A 27,040-nucleotide genomic window follows, 5' to 3' on the forward strand; every position below is an offset into this window, starting at 1 on the left:
GGGTGAAAAGTGCCCCCTTTCTGTTCCTGAATCCCTAATGTCTGTCACCTAAAAGACTTCTGCTCTATCCACCAGAAACTTCTCTCTTCTCAAGCTATCTATGCTTTTGGTCTCCAAAATACATTATAACAGAGAATACAAAAATTGAACCATGAATTATTCAAACACATACCCTGTCTGGTAACCTGAGGAGTCTAATCTGGAGCTTGAATGTGTGACTGAAACACAGCTGGAGAGCAAGTAAGCAAGGTGTATAACAGCCCCATTACCAGCATTGGCCTCCTGCAAAATAACTTGCAGGAGAAAATGCAGATCAATTAATATCCAAATATGACACAAAGACATATACTTTAATAAGAACTGAAGGCATTACAAGCACCTAGAATTCCTATCTACTCTTAACTTAAGGATAAAATAATTAACCATCTAACAGTACCAAACATATACACAATCAAAAAGAAAGACACTTGATATATATAAAATAGAGCTTCAGATTACTCTTGGATAGTTGAACAGCTAGCCCCTAGCATGTGCTGTCTGGTCATCAGTATAGAGCAAACCTTTTCTATATTCCATTCAACCCTGCATGTGGAATACAGCAAAATAAAGCCACTGCAAAGTCAAACTGCACATCTGGGCAAGGCTGCCTCCAAGAAGTCATGGGTCTGGGGACAGACACCACTGAAGCCACAGGAGAGCAGAGTTATGCCTACCCTGCTGACTGTGTGGATTAAAAGAAAAACATCTGCAGAGCAAAACAGTTCAGTATTGAGGCCCCAACATCTGCATCTTAGAAGGTTCTGCTTCAAACTAGGTTTACTGCAATGCTATGAATCAAAGGACAGACAGTTGAACCCCTCTGGTAGCTCTACAGCTCTTCAAACTTTGTCTCACCTGAAAGCAAACCAACCCATTGTACTACAAGACTGGTCTACACTGCATAGTAATATGTAATATGTAATAACATAGTAATATAAAAGACATATCTACAAAGCATAGTAAATGGGACAATTGGGAGATTCCTTCTGAAGGCTCACACACCTAATCCAAATTAAAATTATATTTGGCAGCGGGTCCATTAAATATATCCAGCAGTCAGTGGAAAAAGCAGTTCCTGGGAAGGCCAGTAAGCAGGGGCTAAAGCTTTCCAGAAAAGGCTATAACCCCCTGGGTCCCACAGCCAGTAAAAAGGCAGAGCAAAATACAAATGTAATTATCCCACTTACCTGGAACTTAACTTTTTCCATTCCAGTCAAAAAAGGCACCTTTGTGCAATTGCACACTCCAGCTCTTCTACTGAACTGTCAAGACTTCCTTGAAGAACAAACCAAACTCCTGGCTGCTGAACACCCTTTGGAGTCAGAAGCTACTGTCACAAATTCACCCTAAAGCAGGAGGGCCAAAATCTGCAAGAGCTACAACCCCATAATTCCTTGGTGCGTATTCCTCAGTTATTTCTCACTCTTAGTACAGACGTCAAACCGTTCTAATTCCTGCTGAGATGCTCGACTGATGGTACCTCCAATTCTGGTGCTGTTTAAGGTTAAAAGACTAGCAAACAGAAGAGTATAAGAGAACAAGTCTCCTGCATTCCCTGACACACTCAAGGCACCAGAGTAACCAAAATACCCAGCAATGACCTGATACAGCATTTGATGCCACAAGCTCCCCACTCCTGCAGTCAGCATCAGCTGCCTATCCTCAGATTCCTTCTCTTTTCCTAGCAATGAGATACCACTACATGTAAATCGGGGAGGGGGGAGGAAAGGGAAGGAAACCTGGTACTCAAATAGTTCCTTCAAGAGAAGCAATGGAGAGCACTGTTTACAAGATTTCTTAAAAGGGAGGACAGCTCAAGCATGCTGCATCCCTGCAAGCTTTGCATTTTCTACCCATCAGTTCATACCAATTACAACCCAGGAAATTGCTGCTGCCTTAAAATATATAACATTTCAGAATTTAGTGTACTGAACATCTGTGTAGCAGCAGAGTTGGGAAATCTGAAAGCTTTAAAATATACAAGAACAGACACTTTTAGCTGTTATTACAAAAGGAAACTTGACACAATGGCAGATATTTAATTTCCCTCCTCTAATTTATATTGAATTCAAGAGCATTCATTTAGCATTGAACAAAAAGCTACGTTCTTAGACGTTTTAACAGATGCTTCCTCCAAAGCACACCACCAAGATTTCCACCTACAGTTTACATCTCCAGTTAACACTGGAAAATCTATCTCCCCAGAAAGAAACTTCTCCCCATAAACTCACTAGTGCAAAGCTTGGGACAGACTTTTTATCATAAATTTTGACCAGTGCTCCTACTTCACAGAACATTCACAGCAGCAGTGTGACTGACAGGCTGTCACTCAGATCTGTAATGTGTTCTCTGGCTCTCAATAATCACAGTTAACAGGATTTATGGGCACAAGCCATAGAACTCCATGGGTTTTGTGAGGGTGCAGGTACAGTTACTTTCAACATCAGCAGGAACATAAGCAAGAAGCCACAAAGCCAGAAGGGCTTTGTCCAGCACACCTCTGGGAAATATGGGGGTTGAGAGCCTAGCAGGAAAATATCCGAGTCCTGACTTGGACAATTAATCTCTCTGTAGTTACTCAACCAATGCTAGAAAAATCTGGCTTTCTCATGTTACTTTCTCCTCACGTGGCAATGATGTAGGGTGAACTATCATCACAGCTGTTATTTCTGGGCTGAGTTTAAGGACATCAGGACTATTTGGATAAACTGACAATTTCCTGTAACATGACTATCCATAAAGGAAAGTCATTATTTTCCATTAGCATCTCACAGAGGAGCCTCCAATGGAGTTTCCAATTATACCAGGCTCAGCCAACGGAGGGGAAGGGGAAAGGGAGTGGGGAAAGAAACTCTACTCCAATAAATTTACAATCCACAAAATAAATGACAGACAAAGGGGCAAATGGAGAGAAGAGTGCATCAGACCCACACTCTAAGTGAAAATTAGAGGCAATAATTTCAGCATATTAGAAACAGCTTAATCTCCATTGTTCCTATCTGACATTGCTGAAGAACATTGAGGTTTTACAGTATCTTTAATAGCAACATTTTTAATATTAGGACCTTCATAAATACTTCACATTAGAGCATAAACTAACTGCTTCCATAATTTTCTAAACACAGGAGTAATTACATTTGTTAATGTGCCTGACATGCATAACAGTTAGTGAAATAGTGGGCAGTTTTCTGTATGTGACAACCTTTGCAATTCATCTTTCTAACTGGATGAAAAATACAATTCCATACAGTTTCTACCCCCTACAGTCCTTCTCTTCAGATTTGTTGCATTTGTAAATTCCTTCAAACACCACAAGAGTTCACAGACAGGCATTTGAACATTGGAGACATCATTTCTCCTTTAGCCAGTTCACAAATTAAACAGTGCCCCACTGACTGTTTGCTCTTTACAGTCTTTCACAAAGTTTCCAATGAAACCACCAAGATCTTTACATTTCCAGTATGACTTTACAATAAAAATAATTTACAGTAACATCAGTAAAGATATATTAAAAGGGAAAAAAAAAAAAAAAAAAGCTGATTGCTTGTGCACTTTATTTGATAGCAACATTATTCTGCCAGCAGTGCTGACAGTACTGTCACTACATATGAGATTCTGGAGAAACAAAGAAAAACACATACTGCTGACTCCAGGTCAATTCTGTATCTTTGAAAACATCAGGCTATGCAGGACAACAGACACATATTGTGAATAAAATTCTACTCTGAATCAGATCTCACAAGACAAGGAAGCTCAAAGAAATCAATGCAAAGTTCTTTGGCTTGCAATACAGCTCCTTCTTTTACTGGAGATGGTAGAAGAAAAGGTTTGGTGGAAGTTTCCAACCGCTGCAATTCATATACAAGTACTGCCAGCTGTATATTGATGTCAACTGCAGGCAATTCAATCCCAGTTCACCATGTCCCTTTCCTTGCTCCAAGAATCTCTAAGCCAACATCCATTTATTTTCACTGCCTCTGAATAAATGCCATGGATTGATTAGAAAACACGTGAGTCGATTAACAGCAAACCATGCAGTGCTCTACAACTAATTGCATTATATTGTGAGGTACCTGTCATTTTTATAAAGTTCTGAATATTCCAGGAAGAAATTTTAAAATTGGATGGTCTGTATCTGGGCTTTTATATCAAGGATTTTGTAATTAGAGACAATCAGATTATGTTGGGACTTTTTTGTACCAGGCTCTGTTTAAGCACATATTGTGAATCTAAAGTGCTTTGTTCCAGCTGTCAGACAAAGAAAAGGATCCTTTATTATTGCCTAACCTGAACATATTGAGAACACCATCGTAAAGAATACTGTTTGAAAGATTTTATTTTTCTTGTGAGAAGCCACAAAGTAGTATAGATGATACAAGCAGTGATCCACAAAGGTTTATCTTCATACTTTTAAAAGCCATGTTGCAAAAGTGCAGAACAAAGCAGCACAAAGTCTAGGCTAAGAAACACCAATGAGTAGATGTAGAGTTGCTTTAAGTTGAAGTTTGAAAGAAAACAGCAGACATTTTGAAGTGTGGTGTATATTAAATTGTGCTATGTTTCCCAAGGACTACAATAGGGGAAGAAATTAGCTTGCAGTCTGCTTAAGCTACCAGCTACAGATCAACACCATCAAAACAAAATGCAATTAGGCAACATTATCCCCCTTCTGTGGCAAGGCATGCTGAGGAAAAGGTATAAAATACTATTTCTTATTGATTGAATATTACACATAGAGAACTATAAAGAGAATATAAATGTGTGCATGCAGCCCCAAAGCAATTGCTCTGAAAACTGCAGTGGGGAACTCTACAAGGAAAATTGAAGCTTCCAGAAACAAAAGGGAGAGAGAAGATGCAGTAAGCCTTTGTGGTAACAGGGCTGAAAACAGTACATTCATTCATTATGGATGAGTACCTGGATGCCAGAATTTTACTTTAGGTTAAAGCAATCTTTTTTCTGCCTCTCTTGTTCCCTGCATTCTCCTTCTTGAGTTCCCACAATACCACTCCATGTTTGCTATTATTCCAGGTGCCCACTCTCACATTTAATAGTCTACATAATCTCAAATACATAAATCTAATTTAATTGTTTCTTCCTTATTCCCAGTGTTCTTCAAGAAGTAAAACTTTACCATCAAATTAAGCTGATAGGCTTCCCCAAGCACTCTGCACCAGTAGATGCAAAATCAAAAAACATTTTAAAGCTATTTTTAAAAAAAGGCAAATTAAAAAATAGCAAATAAAAGATGCTAACTTAGTTCAGCCTAACCACTTTTCCAATTTCTACCATCCATCACTGCTCCAGCACACAGAAGACACATCACTGCTCTGCTTTCTACAGTAAAGGCCATATCCTAAGAAATCAAGCAATATGAGAGAATGGTCATTTGTCCTCAGAGTACTCTGACTGTCAAAGCAAAAAATGGATTCACAAACGTTAAAATTTCACAGAATCATGCAATGGTTTGAGTTGGAAGGGACCTTTAAAGTCATCTAGTCCAACCCAAGTCAGAGTTATCTTCTACTAGATCAGGTTGCTCAGAGCCCCATCCATCCTGGCCTTCAGTATTGCCAGAGAGGGGGCATGTATGCATGCATCCATCCTTCCACTCTCTGCACAAACTGTTCCAGCGTTTCAAGCACACTCATTGTAAAGTAATTCTGCCACTGTAAAAAATTTCTGCCTTGTATCTAGTCAGATCCAATACTTTCCACCAGGAAATTATTACTCCAGGAATCAGAATTCAATGGCAAAGACAAACACAGAACACAGAACAGCTGTTAATATTTGGTGACTGGTTTCCTGCCCTTCCATTTGAACTTGGCCTTATTAATCAATTTCATCTCAGCAATTCATGGGTACCCTTACACCCCAGTTTCTCCCTTCATTGTTTCTGCGCCTTGACTCTTTTCCCATCCTACATCTTTCAGCTAGCATCTGCTTCTCTAGTCTTCTTTCTTTCCAAAAAGAGAAAAAGCACAATTTTTTAGCTATCTGACTTAAACCTACAGTTTATTTAGCTTACATATACAAGTACTAAGCTCTTGTCTATTTTCTATTTACCATCTTCACCACTGCTTTCCCAAGTCTGTTTCTGGTACCAAAGCATAAGCACAAAACAATTAAAATAATTTTGGGCAGTGGAACTGAAGTTGGATCCTACAACTTCCTTTGGAAGGCCAAAAAAATATAAAATACCAAATGTAAAAAGCTGCATACCCTTTTCTATTTTTTTCCCTCTGAAAATTAATCTCAAGCACACTTTGTCCTATTGATTCTGAATTTCAAAACATCCTGCATTCCTGACATTCCCAAAATGTCACCAAACTCTCTAAAAAACCAGAAAGTTTGCGGGGCTCAGAACACTGCAGGAAGTGAACTGCCCTGAAGAAACAGTCTTAGGCTGAACTGGATCAAAGCCACATCTCACTGCAATAACCTCAGAGGAGGCTTTTCCTCTGCTATCAAGCTGTACTTCATGTTGGCAGCTTCCTAATAGCTTAAGCAGGTTCTTATTGTAAAAATTACTTGTGTTTTGTTGAGCTGACTCTGAGACATGACCTCCTTGAAACAGATCTCTACCAACACATCACGGCATTGGGACACTTGATGCCACCACCATGTTCAACCTGTTATGGAGGCTTCCAGAAATAACAAAGGTCGCAATTTCATCAAGCTTAGTCTTGGAGCTGCCCAAATTCCACCACCAGGGAAAAAGAATAGAACAACTACACAACAGAACAATACAAGGCAGGCAACCATCCCACACTATGTGAGGTAGGGGTCAGAAGAGGTTGAAAGGCATAGATTACTTGCTTAAGAAATCAAACATTCTACAAACAAAGCAGGGTAAGAATGCCTCAAAATTCTCTGTTTACCCATCTTCATCCATCCACCAGCACTTCTCCAGAATTCTTTTGTGGAATTATCAACAGCTCAGGAGTAGTACAGGAAGCAAAACAACAATTGAGAGATGTTTGATTTCCCTATGGGAAGCTGTGTCTGCTCTGCATTGAAAAGATTTACATGAACACAATGAAAAGAATAAGCACACAAAACCTCAGCAACGTAGATATATTTTCCTTATTGCTGGCTCCCATAAGCCTCACAAAACACTGGAAACTGGATGAAAACACTAACCAAAATATCACAGGAAACTGAAAATCACAAGCATACCATACAAAAAAAACCAAAAAACCCAGGAGTAGTTATAGGCATAATGAAGATGGCCCATCTAGAAATAGTAATTTTTCTTAGTCCACAGTTTCTTTTTATGCACACACCTACATTTTAAGGCAGAGAGAAAACATTTGGGATATACCATTGGCATGGTTTCATGGAATGGGTTGGTTGTGCCATGCCTGTGCCAGGTGGCTTTAAGTCACACTGGGTATTCCCCCATGAACACCAATTCTACAGTGCTTCATTGTCAATAACCTTATTTCTTTCAGCTTCTAGGTCCTCCGTCTGTAAAAACACAGATAGCAACAATTGCTCCATAGGGGCCTCGTTAGGCTTAATTAATACCTGTGTGAGATCTTCAGATAAAAGGATAGGTGTAATTACACAATCTGAACTGCTCCTTGCATACGAAACCTCGTATTAACCCTTTCGTAATTTGAAGTTTGGAGACTGCTCCATGTAAAAGACTCTCACCCACTGGAGTCACTTTTTAATCTTCTCATTTCAAAATCAAATGAAGCCCATCATCTTTCCTGTTTTAACAAATGGGATTCTGGAGTCTTTTTTTTTTTTTTTTAATCATTATTCCCCACCTTCCTTCCTCATATGCATTTTAAATTTTTACACTTAAAATATTCCTTTCATCCTGGCTCTGAGCTCCTGGAAGTATTTTAGGTGTAAGAACTACTCCTCAAGCATGCTGGACAGCAGGTAGAGCTGCACAGGAGGAAGTCAGCAGAGGTCAGTAGGGAGAAGAACAAAGGCTCTCTATGAAGTTCCACAGCTCTTTATTTTGGTGCCCTTCAGCAAAGCAGTTATGAATGAGACAAGACTCCATCAACCATGAAATGCAACCAGAGGCCTTGCTGGATTGAGTTCAGAGGCAGCAACCACCCAATGATAGCCACTGCAAGAAGTTCAACCTCCTTCAGCATGCAGATCCATAGAAGAGCCTCTCAAATGCCCAACCTGAGTGGAATGCAGCAGTGCCAAGGCACCTTCACTGGTCCTCACACTTCAAGCTACAAGACTTGAAAATTTTACGTACAGGCTCACTGCTTTATACAGCCTGAGCCCATGAAGTGTCACTGCCTCCAGCAGCATCTCCCCCTCCTCAGCAGAGCCTCCAGGGACTGGAAATGAAAGCTGCCAGACCAGTGTCTGTTGACAGAGCCAGAAAAGAGGAGCAAAGTGGGACTCTGATAGATGCACAGCTAGAAATAGCCTGGGGAGAGGGATTTGGATATTGCCATGCTCTCCAGAAGGGGTTCAGAAAAGCAGGTGCTCCAGAAAAGATGAGATATCTGCCATTTTTATAGGAGCCCACATACAAAAGACAGAACATATTTCCAGTGTGATCCTGTTGTAGACCCCAGAACTGCAGGTTCTGCTTCCAGCCCCTGCAGGACATCTCCTGCGAGCACATAAAGTAAATGCATTAAAGCCTATCTTAGTATAGCCTCTTAATGCTATCTTTTGTGGCATGCATTAGCTACAAACAAAAACTTCACAAGAAAATAACTTTCATTATCATACAGCTTCACATTAACTAATCTCTACTTTCTTTGTGAGTTACAATCAAGTAGCATTGCCACACCAGTGCATCTTGCTATGAATTTCACTCCATGCCAGTACGCCCACACAACCTGCTTTGCCACAGCAAAATAAACATTTCTATCCAGCCTTCCACCTTGACTCTGTCCAGCAACATCCTCTGCTATTGAAATTGTTTGAACAGATTGTCTTTGAAGTAACAAATAATATGTTAATGTGACTGCTGTTAACAGCAACCTCTATAAACATCAAATTTTTTTTTCCCCTTCCAAATATCTCCTGCAAATCTAAGAGAAGAGAGCTGAGCTGCTTTCCCCTCCCACACCCATTCAGTTCCTTTTTACTTCACCTCAACGGACAGCTTAAGAAGAACTGTGATAAAATATGTAGATCAGACAGATGGCATTTGCTGCTCTTTTCTCAGTCCTGCTGCTCAATGGTTTTAAAAAGCCACATAATTCATTACTAAGGTAGTCTCAGGTAGATCCTGAGCTCCACTACAACCTTTTCTCATCCATTTTGGAGGTGGAGGTGGTAAATTTTATTTACAGGAAGTATCAGAGACTTCCACCAGAGCAGAAAGAGATACTGGATTAGACCAAGACACCTGAAATAACTGACTTTTGGTCTTTGCTTTTAAGTTTCTCCTCAACAAGTACAATCCTCTCCCTCTGTTTTACCAGATGTGAGGAGCAGCTGACATCTCCACTTCCTAGCTGGAGCAGTGGGGCAGGTTGGCTTGGTTCTCCTTTTATGGTTCTCTTTATGCTATCCCCTAACCTCACTCTAGATTGTGCTTATAGCTCCCCGCTCCTCCCCACACACAGAACTTCTCTCTTCCCAAATAATATCTGGCTATTATTTCTCTAATATATTAATTAACAACCAAGAAAGCGATTATACACAATACACAGACACATGTGTGGCCATCCTTGAGAGACACAGCCTCCTTGTCATCATGAAAATTGCTCATCTTTTATTCCTCTTTTGTTTTTATAAAACAAGTAGCAAGATTAAAATACAGAAAATCATTCTTATTTGGTTACAAAGCAATGCAGAAATAAAAAGATAAGCCAATAGATTTTACTCTGAAACACCATTGTGTGGTAAGGTTTACTGAAATCTCAGCTAACCAGCATTCAAATTGCAATTTAGGCAGCGGTCATTTCCAAGCAACTTGTTCCTTAGTAATAAAACACATGCAAATAACTTATCACATCATTTACTAGAGGCACCACATTTCCACACATAACTGCTTCCAAACAATAAGCTCCTGTCAAATTAGTGTTCCATCAAATCTGTCAATTGCAACTCATTTGGCACTACAGGACAAGCCGACACATTGCATAAAGGTCAAGTGGAAAAATGTCCCTTCCACTACATCAGTGTCTAGATTGGTAAAGGTCAATCCATCCAATAATTGCTACTACAGAAAACAATGTTGTTGCAATCTATATCATAGGGGGAAAAAAATAAATAAAGAGTTCAAGTACTTCATTTTTTCCCAAGACATGACAAACCAACATTACTGTCATTTCATGACTGAAGTCCAGTGTGCTCTGGAGTATTTAATTAGAACTCAAAGGACTGTAGTGTGGCAAGTGATGATACACCCATTTTATGGACAGCTCACCTGAAGCAGGCTGAAATAGCTTGCCTAAAGTTAAAATAGCAAAAAGCAAATATGACTGAGTAGACTACAACAAAACAAAACTAAACAGGAAATCTGTTGTGGGTTTGGGTTTGTTTTTTTTCCTTTCTTTTAGCTCCCTATTCCTATTGTATCAAAAACTTCTTCAAAAAGCAGCACTTAATCATTTATAACACCACAGTATGCTGTAAAATATAAAATTGACATATACAAATACAGAAATTAGCATCAAGCCATTTTAATGCTGGAGCTGAAATCCTAAGGCTAAGTGATCAAAAACGCATCCTGCAGAGACACATGACCCTTGTCACCCAGGGAGGCCTGGAGTTGTACAATGATGGAAGAGAAGGGAAAGGAAGGTGCTCCTCACTACATGCCTCCACCACTCAATTCATACACAACTCAGTTTATTCTCAGCTTCCATTACTAACAAAAGATTAAAAATTCAACACTATTGCTTAAGATTCGGATCCTGTATCATCAAGGCAAGCTTGGAAGAAGTTTGGGAGTTACTGGGAAGAGTGGTAGAAATATCTTAGAGTCAACTCTAAAACAAGCAAAAATAAAATAATCATGCAATCAATGCCCTGATTGTAAGCACTGGGTTCCCAGATTTACTGCCAAGAAGGTTAGGTCTTATTAGACTTTCCAGATACTGGAAAAGTTGACTAGAACTAAAACTTGCCTGCATCCTAAACAAGATTTGGATTAAAAATGAAAAGAAACAACATTCTGTTAAAGAAACAAAATTTACCAGAGACAGCTGCAACTCTGTCCCTAAGATACAGAATAGAGATACCTGAATGTTTCCAGAATGAGACTAAAGGAAATTATATCACCAGTAAGAACAGAATCAGGCCATCCGTCAGTAAGTGCTCCAAGGGATACAGTAACAGGTATCTGAAGCCACATACCCCTTGTTCAAAGCATTATCTCTCCATTAAAAAGAAAAAATCTGGTATAGCAGAGTAACATGTATCTCCTTTCATAGGTTTTCTCTTCCACAGGGAAGAGAAGGCTGGAAGCTGGCAAAGGGACAGAGTGGCATTCTTCAGACCTCTTCACTGCCACTTCAGCTGCCACACGCAAGTATGGGAGTGATGTTTGTTTTACCCTCTGGCAGGTTTCCTAACTGTGTCAAATTCAAGTAGTTATTCAAATATACTCAATAACAACACTATCAAGACCTTAGAAAGCCACAATGGTTTCTTCAGTGACAAGCACAATGAATGATGGCAGCATCAGAATGTTAGGCTGCAAGCAGCTGCAGTAAAGAAAACCCAAAAGAAAACAGCTTCTCAGTAAGAGACAGAAAATATAATTTTTAAGTTTTTTAGGCCAATGAAGCACTGTTTGATGAATGCCTCTCAATGTGCAGATGCTTAACTTGTAACTGCACTGACACCAAACAATATTCTGGAGAATATCACCCACCACCCCCATTCTGAAAGAAGTTACTTGTTTACTTGGAAGATTCGTCAAGTAGATGCATACTGTGTAAATAAAATTTGCCCTTGGCCAGCTGTTTCCTATCTGAAGAGGTGAAAGCTTGTGGATCCAGAATCTAAATAAAAAGAATCTGATACCCACTGAAGTGGGATTCTCAGGTGCACTCTGAGAACCACCCTCAGATGCTGGAGTGGTTACATGAGCCTAAGTTGCAGGGAAAAAAAATTACTTCGCTTTATAAAGGGCTAAAAAGAAAAGTTTTGTTATGCTACCTCATACCTTTGCCAGCACAAGTACATACAACAAAACATGGGCATATTACACCAGAAGAAGAAACCAAAACAGTCTGGAAGTGACCAAAATTGCCAGACTAGATCAGACTAGGGTCCATCCAGTGCAGGGTCCTGCCTGCAGCAGCGACAAATGGATGTTTCAGCACTTCAAAGGATTGAGAGAAAAGCCTACAGGGAAGCCTGACAGCCTCTGCCAGCTTCAGCACCATCTCTGGTGCTGGGAAATCCTACAGACCTCTTTCAGCAAGCTCCAGGAATTATCAGGCTGCTATGTCTTATATTTAATGCAATTATGCTAAGATGAACATTTAGAAATAAAACCTCAGACAAAATCTCTTCATGACAACTTTCAAAAAAAAACTTTCCAGAAATAACTTTTTAAAACTCACTTAGACAGAAGGTAAAATCAGGTTCAATAGGCAATGTGTCAAATACTTGAAAGAGTATAATAAAAAATGCAACAAAGTATTTGCATAAAGTTGCATAAACTTTCAAAGAAACTAAAACTCTAATGTTATGCTTCAAAAAAAAAAAATCTCCTATTGAATACTTCCCTCTGTACAACTGCCTTATTTCCCACACTATATCCCAGTTACTGAGCTTCACCAATGATCAAAAGCCTTTGTTTCTAAAAAAAAAAAAAAATTCTACAGAAGTTCTCCCTGATGCCACATCATTTGCACTGTCATCACATTCACCTTCTTCCTCCACTGTTATTAAACAAGATAATTAGCATAGAAGTAAAAAAGAGCGAGAAATAAATTCTGTTATAAGCAGCAAAAATATCTCTTGTTCAGTTCAGGCATCCCCGGTCACTCCATCCAGTTTCACAAATTATCCTTTGGAAGATAAACAAACCATTATTTGTTCTTGCACTTAACGTAACTCTTTAAATTGCTTATTGTCTAAACAAAGGATTAAGATACTTAGATATCCTCTAGCACTGTGGCTTCTTCTCCTTTCCTAGTTTGGCTTTATTTCTTAAAGAGCATCTGCTGGGGCTGAATTTGCACAGTAGGATCCCTGGCAACTCCTCACGGCCAAGGTTAAGGCAGTAAGCAAATAGCTATTGGACAGCCCTTTTGCCAGGAAGGGACCCCAAGCAGAGTACTTCTGAATGAACAAGTACAAAACACCAGAGGACAAAATCCACCCACAGCCAGCAGTTCTGACAGATTCGTATTTCCCACTGGTGTCACCCTGGTAATTAGCACTTGCTTGTCCACTATGGTCATCCCCACAGATTTCAGTAACAAGAAGCTGCTTATGCTTGGAAGCAGCTGAGCAATAAAAGAAGAGGCCATTTAAATAGTGATCAAAAACCAAGCATGGCAAGAGCACCACCTGCACAAACTCTGTGCACAGGCAGTTCAGCACTGAACACATCATAATACTGCTAAACATACCCCAAATACAGGGTGTTTCTCAGACAGGTATTTGTGGCCAAATTAGGCTCCTCACTGATAGAAGGAAGCAGAATCAGTGATAGAATACCAGGCTGGAAGGCACCTCAGGGATCACCTGATGCAACCTCTCTTAGAGATGCACAGTCTAGACAAGACAGCCCTGCCCAGCTGAAGCTTAAAGGTATCCAACATTGGGAAATGCACCACTTCCCTACAGAGATTATTCCAATGACTGATTAGCCTCATTGTGAAAAATTTTCCTTATGCCCAACTGGTATCTCTCTAGGAGTAATTAGTGCCCATTACTCCTTGTCTTTTCACTTGATTCCTTGCAAAAAGGGAGTCTCCATCTTTGTAGCCACCTTTTAAATATGGGAACATGCTGACAAGGTCTCCCCCTAAGCCTTTTTTTCTACAGGCTGGGCAAACCCAGTTCAACAAACCAAGTTCAGCCTTTCCTCACACTGAAGGCTTCCATCTTTATGTTCCTTCTTTATGTTTCATCTTTATGTCCCTTCTCTGGACCCTCTCCAGCCTGTCCACATCTTTTTTTGTGTAGCAGGGACCAAAACTGAACTCAGTATTCCAGGTGTGTCCTGACAAGTCCTGAGTAAAATGGGAAAAAGTTGTAAAGCAAGACAGTCGTGAACTTCATAAGAGCTGGCAGTGATGAAATATTCATTCCACTTTTTGACCTTACCCCAAGCTCCCAAGAACATTGTTTGATTAGAAATAAGCATAGCACCAGCTTCATCCTAACCTTCAAAAGAAGTCTGCAGTGGTTAGTTAATCTTGGCTGAGCAGAATATTAACATCAAGGAAGTCTCTCTATCTCTCTATTGCAAGTTGGTTTGGGTTGTTACTTTAAACCCTTTGCATAGAGGGGATGACTGGTATTTTATGTGACTTTTAACTGACCCCAGTATCATTCATCTACTTGCTTGGAAGCCAAGATGGTAGGTTTCTGTGCTACACATCACTTCAAAAAAGACCTTCAGCTGCCAAGAGTCAATTGGCCTGCAGATGAAAACTATGAAAAAAAAAAATAATCTAGTATTTCACACTGTTTTTTGGGGTTTTTTTTTCCCAAAGGTTATCCAGTCTACTTTTGTAAAGGGAGCCTTTCTGGTTGCCTAACAGGGCTGTAAAAATACTTTCTTTGCTTTCCCAAGGGTGCTTAAAAAGTTCTGCACCCCAGGTAACATTCAGCAATATTTCTTTTAGGTAGTCATTGGAGATATTAGGAACACTGTGTGCTGTTGCATTACAAGGCAGATAAATCTCAGATATTAAAAATGGACTTCAGTAATTCCAGGCAGATATGAAGTGCAATTTTGGAATTGATAGGGCAAAAGAAATTGAGATTTTGTAAAAAAAGTATGAGAAAGAAGACACTCCTTAGGTCTAATAGGCATCAACTATACATACCTGAACAACCAACCATCCAAACAACTCTTTAGATCTTCCTACAGACAAAGAAATGTGAACCCTGAAGGCACCTGCCTTACATGAAAGAAATTCAAAAATCTTGGCTAAGAGCATAACAGCTTCTAGGATCCTGCTCCAGCAGTGGGGAAGGCACACAAGCCACGGACCTGGCCACTTCCATTACAGAAAGAATGGGTTTGGGGAAGCGTAGAGAAGGCTAGGCAGCACACTGGACTCCAGAGCAGAGAAGTGGGAGCAGAGAAGCTCACTTTTCTAATGGAAATAGAGGAAAGGTTGCCTCTTAGGAAAGGGAGAACCAGGAGTGTGTTTAGAATCAAGGAGGGCACCCTTTCCTGAAGAACTAATTTTCCATCCCTTCTAACTTCATAAATTAGCAAACACTCAGAACACTATTAGTTGCCTCTTATCAGCATTCACTCTGACCAATTATCAGCAAACATTGGCAAAGAGGTTTATGCTAAGGAATTGTACATTATGAAATAAAAGCAGGGGGAAAAGGGCTTCTAGACAAATTAAAAACAGGCACAGCATTCAAGGCAAACTTGGTCCCTGACTTCAAAGAGACAAGAGAAACGATGCTGTTTGCTTGCAGCCAAGGGAGGCCAGGAAATGTGACAAACATCACTAATGATGTCACAGTCCCTACAGAAGCATGCATGGAGGTACAGGAAAGTTCTCAGAACAGGCCTGTTAAAGTCAAACTTCAAGTTTGCTTCCTTCAAGCTACAGCCTAGAAGATGCTTGTCCAGCAGAAGCAACTACATTATCCCCCTGAAGGATTCCAGCCCTCACATGACCTACACCTCTTGCAGTCAGCACAGAACTGAGCCCTGGCTTAAACAGGAGCCAAATGCATTGGTTTTTCCTGACCTGAGCAAAAGCAACATTTGTCAGGACACTTTACCAACCCAAAAAAGCTTCATTTCACTTCTTTTGACATAATGAATATTTTTTTCCCTACATTCAACAAACAAGTGTGTCACAAGTAAATAAGTCAACTACAGCTCAGCTGTTTTGCTGCCCACACTGTTCCCAAGTAACTCCCATCTGTTTGCACTGGTGAGACATTAGCCATTCACACACAGGCAGGCAGGCAGCCTTGCCCTCTCCTTTCTTGACTGAAAAGGAAAGGACTTTTTTTTTTCCCCTCTGAGAGGGGCAATAACAATGGAATAATTTTAGCATGTAAGGCTGCTCCTACATATTCAGCCTGAGTGGGTCAGTCAGTACAACACCTACACGTAGGAAGAGCCTAAATATTTTGAAAGCAGGAGCAGGGCAGAGAGAAACACCTCTTTGATAAAGCAAAGGGCAAGTTCACTCAACAAGCAAAGTGGCAACAGTGCATGACATTGGGAGTAAAGATGATTTGTTTCTCTGACAGATTTCTTTCCTCCTTCTTACCTGGAATTTCATGATTGGTTTCAAAAATGTTTCAAAAAAAAAAAAAATAAGAAGGAAGGGCCATTTAAATTAAATAATAGCATCCTATGTATGCCTCATAATACGTCCTGGGAGTTACAGATGGGGAAATAAGCACCTGAGACAGGAAATAAAAAACTGCACAAAACTCAGACTTCTCTACACACAAACATGAACAGATTTGTGATGGTAGAATAATTGTATCAGAAAATTAATGTAGTAGCAGTGCTTCTGAAGGCACATTGCTCTGAAATAGAATTAGATTTTAATTCTGAAGTAATTTCACTTTGGATTATTTTTTCCTCCCAAATAATTCTTGTTCTTATCCTCCTCAGTGTCATCAGCATTTCTTTCCCTGGAGGACCTTGTCATTTTACACAACATTATGAAATGTTTTGGGGTTTTTACATATACATGTTGAGTCTTCTTACCCTAGGTTCTTCAAGGGAAGTGACATAGTCTGACCTGAACACCTCTTTGTTCAGAACTCCTCACCATTTTCATTATTAGACAGCACCAGAATAACCAGGTGCCTACCTGTGAATGGGGCTATTTCAGCTCTCACTCAAAAGTGTTTTCTCCACCACATAAAGGTAGTAATTAAAATACTTCAAACCAACACCCCTGCACTTCAATATGAATTTGAGTTTGATTTTAATTACAGCTGTGCACTTAAAAGAGCTGAGCTTTTTGTTTTCACTTAGAAAGACCAGGACAGCAGATTCTCTATGAACATGGGCAACAAAGCATGGCATTTGGCCTGTGAATACAGAGCAGCAGATATTGCTTGCACACATTTGAAGGAGGTCAGAGTCAGTGTAGCTTCCTTAAGTCACTAGAGTTACTTTCTCAAACCTGAAAACACAAGACCTCAGCAGAACTACTAATGGGCTATTGAGCTTTCTGCTTCCAGTTCACCAGTTTGACTCTTGCTCAGATTAAGGATTGAGAAATCAGTTCCCCTTGAGTGGTATTTGACAGATGAGGATTTTTCAGCAATAACCCTACTAGTAGGCTTTGCACTGTGTTATGGGGTACAGCAGTAACCTTTTCTCTCTGCATTCTTACATGCTCATAATTAAATGAGAGCAATTTAATTTCAAATTACTCCCATTGAGAAAGTTCTTGCTGTCACTCAGGATTCAGATTGAAAAGAGCCCAGCTTCAGCCCAGTGCAGAGGTGCAGCCAAAAGTTATCCCATTACATCACATGCTTTATTTACAAAAAATTAAAAATACATGAGGGCATTTCGTACTCATTTGATAACACAAGAAAAATTCACTTACAGGTTGTATTGCTTGGGGCAATTGTAAAGACACATTTCACTTTAAAACTATAAAATTCTTAGGACTAAAAATAATTTGAATCAAAAACAGATAAAGTAGAATTAGGTTCTAGAATTCAACTGATATTCACAACCCTAATCATATGCCGTTTTTTTGATGCCATTTTTCATTTCAAATTATGCACATGTTTAGAAACAACAGATCACTGCTGTGACTGTATGGCTGTTCTTCCCCTCTATAAGGAAAACTGAAGATGAAAAAGAAAAAAAATCACACAATTTAGTGACACCAGCTTTTCCACCTGTGCTTTCAGAAAAACTTCTATTAGCAAAGATCCTCCAGAGTCTCTAAAAATACTTTCTATTCCAGTAACATTTGTTTTACTGCTATTGGTACGCATAATGAGAAATTCCTAACTACTTGCTTTTGAATTTTCAGTTTTCTTATAAGTGATCAGTATTACTTTTTCATAAAAATAAATCCTTCCTAGATAGTGATTTTAGTTATCTATAAGTTCTCTTGGTTATTCAGATTTAATGAAGCACGTAAAACTGGTGCCTGACATTATCAATTACCAGCTACTACAAAATACCAAATTGACAGTTTTAGAGAAGCAAATACCATATTCTCACTGTGAAGTTTCAAAGGCAAGCATGGAGTCTACCATTTTGTAAAGCAAAGTTAGAACTGTCTTTTCCCCTCATACACATCACAGCATCACACTATTGCCTATAATACCTTTATCACAGGCAGCACAAGGCTTGTCCTGCTAACTTATCAGCCAGGGCAACTAGTTTAGTTATAACAGTAATACGAACTTTCAGGCATGAAAAATCTTACACACCTGTGTGTCTAAAAGCTTATCTGATTGTGGTCAGACTCCTCAAGATATTTCCCTGCGGCAAACCTTGTCTGGAATTCATGGTCCTGAAAAATCCCACACTGAGGATGAGTGTATATAAGTCCAGAAGGTCAACACCTGTACTCATAGTTAATGGCTAATCTCATTTGCCTCACAACACAAAAGAAAATTTTCCAGAATTGAAATCCTAGAGTTAGACAAAAATCTTACAAAACAGATTTGTTCAAGAATGCTTCTTAAGTATTGGAGTGATATTGTTACTCCTGTCAAATTCGAGATGTCTCTGGTGTGCTCTCACTCAATATATCTCAAGTACACCAGGTTTTCAAAATACATCAGTTAGTACCTCTTTGCCCTATGCCCCTTGAAAGGTTCTTCAGGCAAGAGGCAGAAACTGAAATGTCTGAAATTTTATTATATATATTGCAATTCCTGATCTTAGAACAACCTATTCCAATTTTAGAGTTAGATATTAGGACAGCATAGAAACATTTAGGTACAGTATGTCATGAAAAAAATCAATCAGATAAAAACCCACTCACTTCTAAACAGGTCTTATTCTTGAGACCATTATCCCAAATGCTTCAATATACAACACACTCCCTGACACTGGTGCAAGGCAACAGATTCTCTGTATGGTGCCACAGCACATATAAACCCAAATGGGTTTTGTTCTTTACTTCCCCCGAGTTTCTCAAGAAGCTGAATGACTTCTGGAGAGCTTCTAGCAACTCCAGGGTTAAAGCCTTTTCTCCAAGATGTTATTTTTCCATGGAATCATCAGCAGAGAGGCATACAGGGGCACTTGGCAGTGCCAGAGGCACACACAAATGAACACCCACAAATAAATCAGATCAATAGTACATTCTGCCATGACCTAAACAAAAATGGCTGTACATCCTTCTGTAGTTCCATCATCATGTTGGAATTATGCCTTCAAATCACAGCACCTCACCTTGCTTTGTTCCCAACTTTGCCAAACATCAAACCAATTCAACTTATTAATCTCATCTACTTTTTTCCCATTTAAAAAAAAATAAATAAATCTCAAGTCCAGCATTTCCACACTTCAAATCAAAACCCACCAGGAATCTTGACTGGTATTTATACAGTATATATACAGTTTAATAACTGGTAAGCAAGTTTGAAACTCACATTACCTGACATCAGTTTTGAAGCTCCCACAGTCAGCATTTCCTATGGACTCACTGACTCTTTGTCCAACACATGCTATTGTATAAGAATGCTAGGAATCTGACATCTCCCCACTTGGCTGTTTTCATTAATGCTTACTGCCACAAATGTATCACTGTCCTAAGAGCACTAAAGAGCTCCACAGAACACCACATTGTCTGCTTTCACCTTCCACAGGCTAATGATAAAGCAACACACAGAAGTTTGCATATGCCAAATGCAGGGCAGTGAAGCATCAGAGAGAACAGACACATCTGCAGAACTATGAACACACCCAGGCATGGGCAGTTTGGCCTGGACAGGTGGACACAGAGGAGAGGAGGGAAATCTGAAGAGAAAACAGAAGTTAACTGAGTTGAGGCAATCACACTTTGCAGGGGAGTTTGGAAAGCAATGGAAGGGTTGAAGAGATCTCCAATATCCAAAATCCTGTTAAGGATTTTGACCAGACACCATTCAAGAAGCAGCAAAGAGCATTATTGTTTCCCCACAGAAGATTTATACTGAAAGATTTTCATGTTTGCTTTCAAATGGTAGTCACATTCATTCAGCATCTTTTTAATCCAAATTCACACAGAAATTGCATTATCATGGCATCTAGAAGTTTCTGCCCACGTCCAGTCATTTATTAAGCAGATAATAATTGAAAAGAGCAGATGTCCCACTTCCCTTAGAATTTTTATATCCTAAGTGTAAGACAAGGGCAGCAAAATCAGTTTCTGGTTGTTGGCTGAATTAATAGCCATGCTGTCTCCAGTGGTCGTCTTGCAAATGAAACACAGTTTTCTTATCTGGAGCTAATATTTTAAAGAGCTAGGGAAAGATAAGTCTGTCCTGAATGTAAAATTTGTTTTCAAGTGCAAAGTAAGCAGATGGGCTGGCTGGGTATCAGGAGAGCCATGTCATTCACTCAGTGGGTACCGTCCAGATAGCACATCAACACTTCTCCCAAGTTATACCCATTAGAACCCAGTGCTTCAAACAGCAATTCAGCAAGTAAGATCTTAAATTACCCATAATTGCTTATTTTGTTCATATTTTTGTCATTGCTTGTTTGTTTGTAAAAGACTAGCCAGGCTGTCTGGGAACAGCTTGGCTGCATCATGGACTGAGAAACAGAGCCCGGCAACCCTAGGAGGGCGGCCGGCAGTGTCAGTTTTAGACAGCAGATGGCCAGGAGCAGAGAAAGCTTCCAAGCATTCTGTATGCCAAAACTTCAGCAATTTTCCTCTTGTCAAGCAGCTTCCAGAAACACAAGATGTAGCTGAACCTCTTCACTCTGGCCAAGATTAAAATACAAGAGCATGGCAGAATCCCATAAATTACTACCACTTCCTAAAAATATTTAGGCTGCACAGTAAAAGCAAGATACTGCATGACTACGGCAGTTTCTGCTAGAATATTGACTAAGGAACTAGAGATACAGAAAACACAAGTGCATTTTCAACGTGGAGCATAACTAGACCTGTTGGTCAGCAAGATCTGGTTCTATCTCAAAGATGTTCATTGATGTGGAACAGAACTGGTCTAAATTAAGGATTTCAAAAGCGTTTCAAGAACCTGCTGGAGATGCATGTGTTTCTCATGTAATGAAACAAGAAGTCAAAGTACCCAGATATGCATACTAGATCTCTCTCTCACAAGCAATTAATACTATTATTTTAGTATTAAAAGAAGTTTATTCCAGTTGTCTACCTGGCAGCGAGATAAGAAAATTCATACCTTTAAATTGTGACCCCTGCTCAGTTTTGCAATTTAATAAAATCAAACTCAACACAATACTAGATAGGCAGCTGGATAAGTCTAACACAGATTGCATAAAAATAAACAGTAATGTTGTTACTGCTGCTTGTGGACAGAAGCCAAGATGAGGCATTTGAACAACAGCATTTCAGTCCACAGCTTCAACTAGCACCAAACAAAAAATGGATATGTGCAAAAAGACTTCTGTTTTTCATTTCAGTCCGCTACCTTAGAGGAACATGCACAAGACGGTAGAGGGACAAGGCTTGTTCTGCTTCTGTTTTGTTGCAAGGTAAGTTAAGTCTAATGTTTACTTCACAAAAGCCTTTACTATCCTCAACCTTCCAAACTCTTTTGGAGACATTATTCGAATTTATCAGAGTAAGACAAGATAAACAAGATCCATGTAACAACGATTAGGGTTTGTGAATTTATACAAGCTCTTTTTCCCCCTATTTTCTTAATAGCCTTAGAGGAAAGTTATAAAAATGAAAAATGAAACCAGAAGACTTCCACACAGATTTCAGGAAGCTTCTACAAGCTTGTGGTGAAACAAAGCCCTAACAGCATGGCACAACAGAAGGCTCTATTTGTTCCATCCACCCCAAACCCCTTGACAAGTCAGTGGCCTACGACTGCAAATTACAAGCTTGCAGTAGGTCTCCTGTGTCACAGCAGCTCTGCTCCTCCAGCATTCACCACTTTTTATTTAGTCAGCAGCCTCAGCTAGAGTGATTCACTAAACATACAGCTGGGTTGAAGATTTAACTTTGAAAGGATACGTGCCACACTGAAACAAGTCCAACCCAAAGTAACGTGTTCTTCGAGAGTTATTTCCAGATATAGCTTCTCTCAAATTCCCTGTCCTTCCTCAGAAAGAAGCCAAGTTGCCTTCGTTTCTGTGTCCTGTTATAGCAGCCATCTGTCAAGCAAGCAGTTTAGTTCAAAATAATAGAAGCACAGTAAAGCAGGGATTCTATCCAACCCTCATCTACAAACAGCTCTTCCAAGAGAAAAGAAATTAAAAAACAAACAAACAAAAAGACAACAAAAAGAACAACACACCACCCACCTGCTTGAATATCAAATTAGTGCAAATGTTTAAGAGCTATGACTGGAAATAGTACTTCAAATTGGGAAAAATACTGCTCCAGTTTAAACTGCAAAAAGAAACTTGTAAAGACCAAACATGTGCATCAGGCCAGGTATTCAGAGTTTTTGCAAAATTCAGTATTTGCAAGTAGCACTGTAAGAAGTGGCAAAGGCCTTCATCTGAGTGCCACTTAACATTTTCAACCCAAGCATTACTGAGCATGATTCTCCCTCATTTACTCTCTTCTGCAGTTGCCTTAAAACAAATAGCTCGTTCAAGTGACCAACAGCACCTCTGGTAGCGTAAAGCTACAGGAGACCAACAGCTACAAAGTCTTTCCTTTCCCTTCCTATTCTTTTGACTAATGGAAAATGTGCAAAATGAGACTCGAGCTCCTACAAGCACCATAGGGTTCTGCCCTTGATGCCTTCCAAATCCTGAGATAAAAAAAGGACAATTGGTATTAAGATGTCTTAAAGAACACAAGAGAAAAATATAAAGAGAAAACATGCAAACACTTTTTCCGCAGAGCACACAGTGCACAAGTCCATGGCAGTTCACCAATTCACATAGCTCATCCTTTGAGAACTCACCTAAAATAACTTCGGCTTATGTGACGTTAAATGTACCTACAGCACGAATCCTTATTGCTGAGATAGGACAGGTTTTGCCACCACAGGCATAAACATTTCTGTGCTCTTTCTGTCATGTTGGACCGATGAGGAGTTGCTCTGATCTGCTCAATGATCTTCACTGAAGAAAGCTAACTCTGAATTGCATGGGGGAATTTGCATTCCCTACCAGTTGCAAGCAATGCATGTGCAAAGAAAAAAAATTCTTTAAAAAATAATTATCATAATTTAAAAGAATCAGTAGTTCTGCAGCAACTTTTTGCTCAGTAACAAGATGGCATGTGAGCCAGTAGTGGAGTTCAGCAGCAAGACTTGGTCATGACAGTTACCAATCCACTTGCCTCTTGTACCAGGCAAGGTTGAGGAGCTCAAGTAGCAAAGAACAGGAAAAATGTTTTCAAATGTTTGGGCAATAGATTGTTCAAAGTGCATTTGAACAAAATGCACTTGCTCCCACTGCAAGCACAACTCCCACAGACACAAAATACACAGTCTTTTTTTTTTTTTCCTCCTGTATTCAGCAGTGTATTTAACCTTGGAGCTGTCAAGCTCCATCATGAATAATGAGCCATGACAACACTCCAAGTGATCCTTGGAGAACACACCAATTTTTCCTATATGCTATGCAAGGCAAAATGCTTATATTCCCATGGTACAGTACCTGCTTTGAAAATATACAGTAATGTGGCCATCAAGAGGAGACCACAAGTAAATACACACACACAAAAAAAAAAAAATACATTTATTTCCTGATATTTTAGCACCTAGAAACAGCAAGAACAATAAAACACATAACATCCCAAGGGTTCCTCTTTAAAATCATACTGGGATTGGGGATATTTGAATATGCATTTCACATAACCATTTCACAACTAAGGAACATCTGCATTTGAAACAACCCATGACAGCGACAGCACGAAGAGAGAACACCCTGCAGGCTTCACAGCACTGCGACCTCTAGAAAATGAGCACCAATGAGGGACATGGGGGTGGCCTCCACCCCGAGCAACTCCCAACGCTGTCAGAACACATTCCCCACCCCACACACGCAGCACTGCCAGAAAGTGTAGAAAAAAATGTAGTTATCTGAATGCCTGACTGAAGCTCCTCTACACCAACACCCTAAGGTGTTGACCCCAAGGCAGGTCTTTCAGAAGGCACAGCACAAATAACCAAGCAATAGCAAGAGTCATTTCTGCTGTTCACCACTCAAGGGGAGGAGGAAGACAAAGCAAACAGATTCACCTAAAGAAAGGAAAAACTAGGAAGAAACAAGCTGAAGACTTAAACAGGCATTCCCTTGTCTCTTTAACAACAATGGAGGGTTATGGTTGCCCTGACAAAAATGTTCCCTTATTCAATAAATGCTAATGCATTAACATTAACCTGGAAGACACCATGTTCTCTAGCAGCTCAAGCAGCATGCATTTGTCCTGTGTTTCTGCAAGGTGGAAAAACAATTATATCCTTGTTTCTGAGCTGTTTGCAGCAAGGTATTTGTCCATGGCTTTGTAGGGGCGACAAGCTTGCCTTTATTTCTGCATCATTTCCTAGTCTTGTTGCCACCGGTGCGCCCCTTTTCCCCCTCTGTAGGGGCACTACTTTACTTATAATTCAGTTTCAGTGACTTTCTTAAACTACAGGAGCTTTCAAAAAGCTCTGTAGAGCAGGAAAGAAACAATGTCAAACTTGTGTTGCTTGTCTTTCCTTAAAGTGTGAAGTTTCCAGTGTCAGACAGCAGAAAGCAGTTCTGAGCACTTAGAGGAGTTTTAAGTGCTAACACTTCTCCCTCCCACCAAAAGGCCTTTGCTCAAGACTAGGTGATTCTTAAAGAGTTGGAGTCAGGAAATCTCTTTTTCTTTCCTGACTATGGTTGAAGCTGGAGAGGAGACTCTAACACCAAAGCAGCAGCTACACATGATAATGTATTTATTGGCAAGTTAATTTTCCCCTTGGGAATTTAGCCACACATACCCCTCCTCCACCTTCTCTCCCTCCCCTTTACTCACCTCTTCCATGTCCAGGGCATTTCACAGCTATTCTCATCACATTAGGTCTATCCTTGCTCTGCAGCACTTCCAAATGAGCAAGACCCGTGTTGTCACCACACGCAGCTCTACCATCATCTCTGATTCAAAACAGTTCTGCTCTTAACAGAGGACTCACTCTATTCTCAGATTCATTCCCCAAATTACAGGATCAGTAATTTTCTCTGTAGCATTACAGTTAAAATGCCCTCAGCCCTCCCCATGCACCATGTTCATTGCTCCCACTCCCTGATAATACACGGCCATTTACGCCCCACATCACGGCACATTTAGCAATTCCATTCCCTGCTAGCAATATTTGGCAATAAGATCCCTTCAAAGAAGGCTAATTACAGATTTCATTCTAACAGAAATTGCTACTGGGCCGATCTGCAAGCTCTTTAACAAGCTCTCAAACTTCACGCCAGGGAAGACTTTGTTCTCCACCAGGAGCAGCAACATAGCTCTAAAGGCAAAGGTGGAAAGCTTTGCCACGGCAAGATGAAGAAGGAAGGTCACAGTTCTGATTCTCCTTGCAGCTCTGCATCTTCTCCATGCAAGTCTTATCTTGAAGATACACTGCCTGTGTTTCACCAAAGGAAAACTTAGGGAGCCAGTTTAGCTGCCATGAAAATAATAAAAAAGCAGTCACAAAAAAAAAAAAAAACAGTTGATAGTTGTATCAGAAGTGGAACAAAGATCAGCATGACAGGAAACAGGTCAAGGACTCAAAACCTAGGAATTTATAAAATTCAGGCCTGGTTGTATGCATGCATGAAGCATGTAATTTTCTGAGAACAACAGTGCCAAGGCAGACTTCTAGTTTTAAAAAGGTATGGAAGAACTCAAGTCAGTCTCTCAAGTACCTTGGCATCCAGTCCCATACCAGGACCAATGTTTTCTGCCTGTTTATGTCAGGCTTAGCACAGAAAACAATCCCACCTGTGAATTCTCCTTATCGCTTTTTCTCTCTCTGCCCACAACATCTGGAGAAATAATGTTTCAGCCAGACCACTCACCTGAGGGGAATTAATGCAAGATTCTGCAAACCACCCTCTGTCCTAACCCCTGCTTGATAACTAGGGTGGAACTGAAAAGGGTAAAAGGAGGAAGTGATCGTCAAGAGACGACCGGTCCCGTTTTAAGGATTCAAGACAAGTGCCCAGGAAAACCACACAAAGCTTTCTGTGCGAGATTCAGCACAACTCATGGCTTTTCCCTGTGGTCAACAACTATATGGCATCACATGGAGATGTCACACCTGATACACTGAAATACTGCTGTCAGACTGGCTGACTGCCTAGAGGATCCCAGTGGGAATCTGTGGTAACCATGCACACTGAGTACACAGCTGTTGGGAAGTCTCCAACTGTGAGCTCAACCCACAGGCACTTAAAAAAGACGAGTTATGAGTGTTACACATGTAAAGCACACACATTAATAATGTCTATTTGACAGAGATTAAACCCATAAATATCTACTACAGCCTCAGATTTTAACACACCTAAAGGTTTACCCTGTCAGGAGATGACACACTAAAAGTATGACTTGTGACAGCAGCAGACTCTTCTCCTATACACAGGCAGGCTTTTAAGAGGCAAACAGAATCACTCTTGCAGAAGTGCTACACCCTACCCCCCTAGACACTATACTTTCATCTTGGGGACATGTTTGGGGGCAGGAAAACAGTCATAGTACAACTGCAAAGCATTAGTTTGGAGGGGCAAACCCCAAGCCTGACCACTGCCCAATTC

At 40.0% G+C, this 27,040-nt stretch overlaps 1 protein-coding gene across 3 annotated transcripts in view; it reads right to left on the reverse strand.

Annotated features, from left to right (window-relative positions):
* The window catches only part of DISC1 (DISC1 scaffold protein), a 190,248-nt gene that overhangs the window by 138,959 nt on the left and 24,249 nt on the right, over window positions 1-27,040 (reverse strand). The window lies entirely within an intron of this gene.

The sequence above is a fragment of the Cyanistes caeruleus genome, chromosome 2 (genome assembly GCF_971803275.1).
Source record: "Cyanistes caeruleus chromosome 2, bCyaCae1.hap1.1, whole genome shotgun sequence".
NCBI classification, from domain to species: Eukaryota; Metazoa; Chordata; class Aves; order Passeriformes; family Paridae; genus Cyanistes; species Cyanistes caeruleus.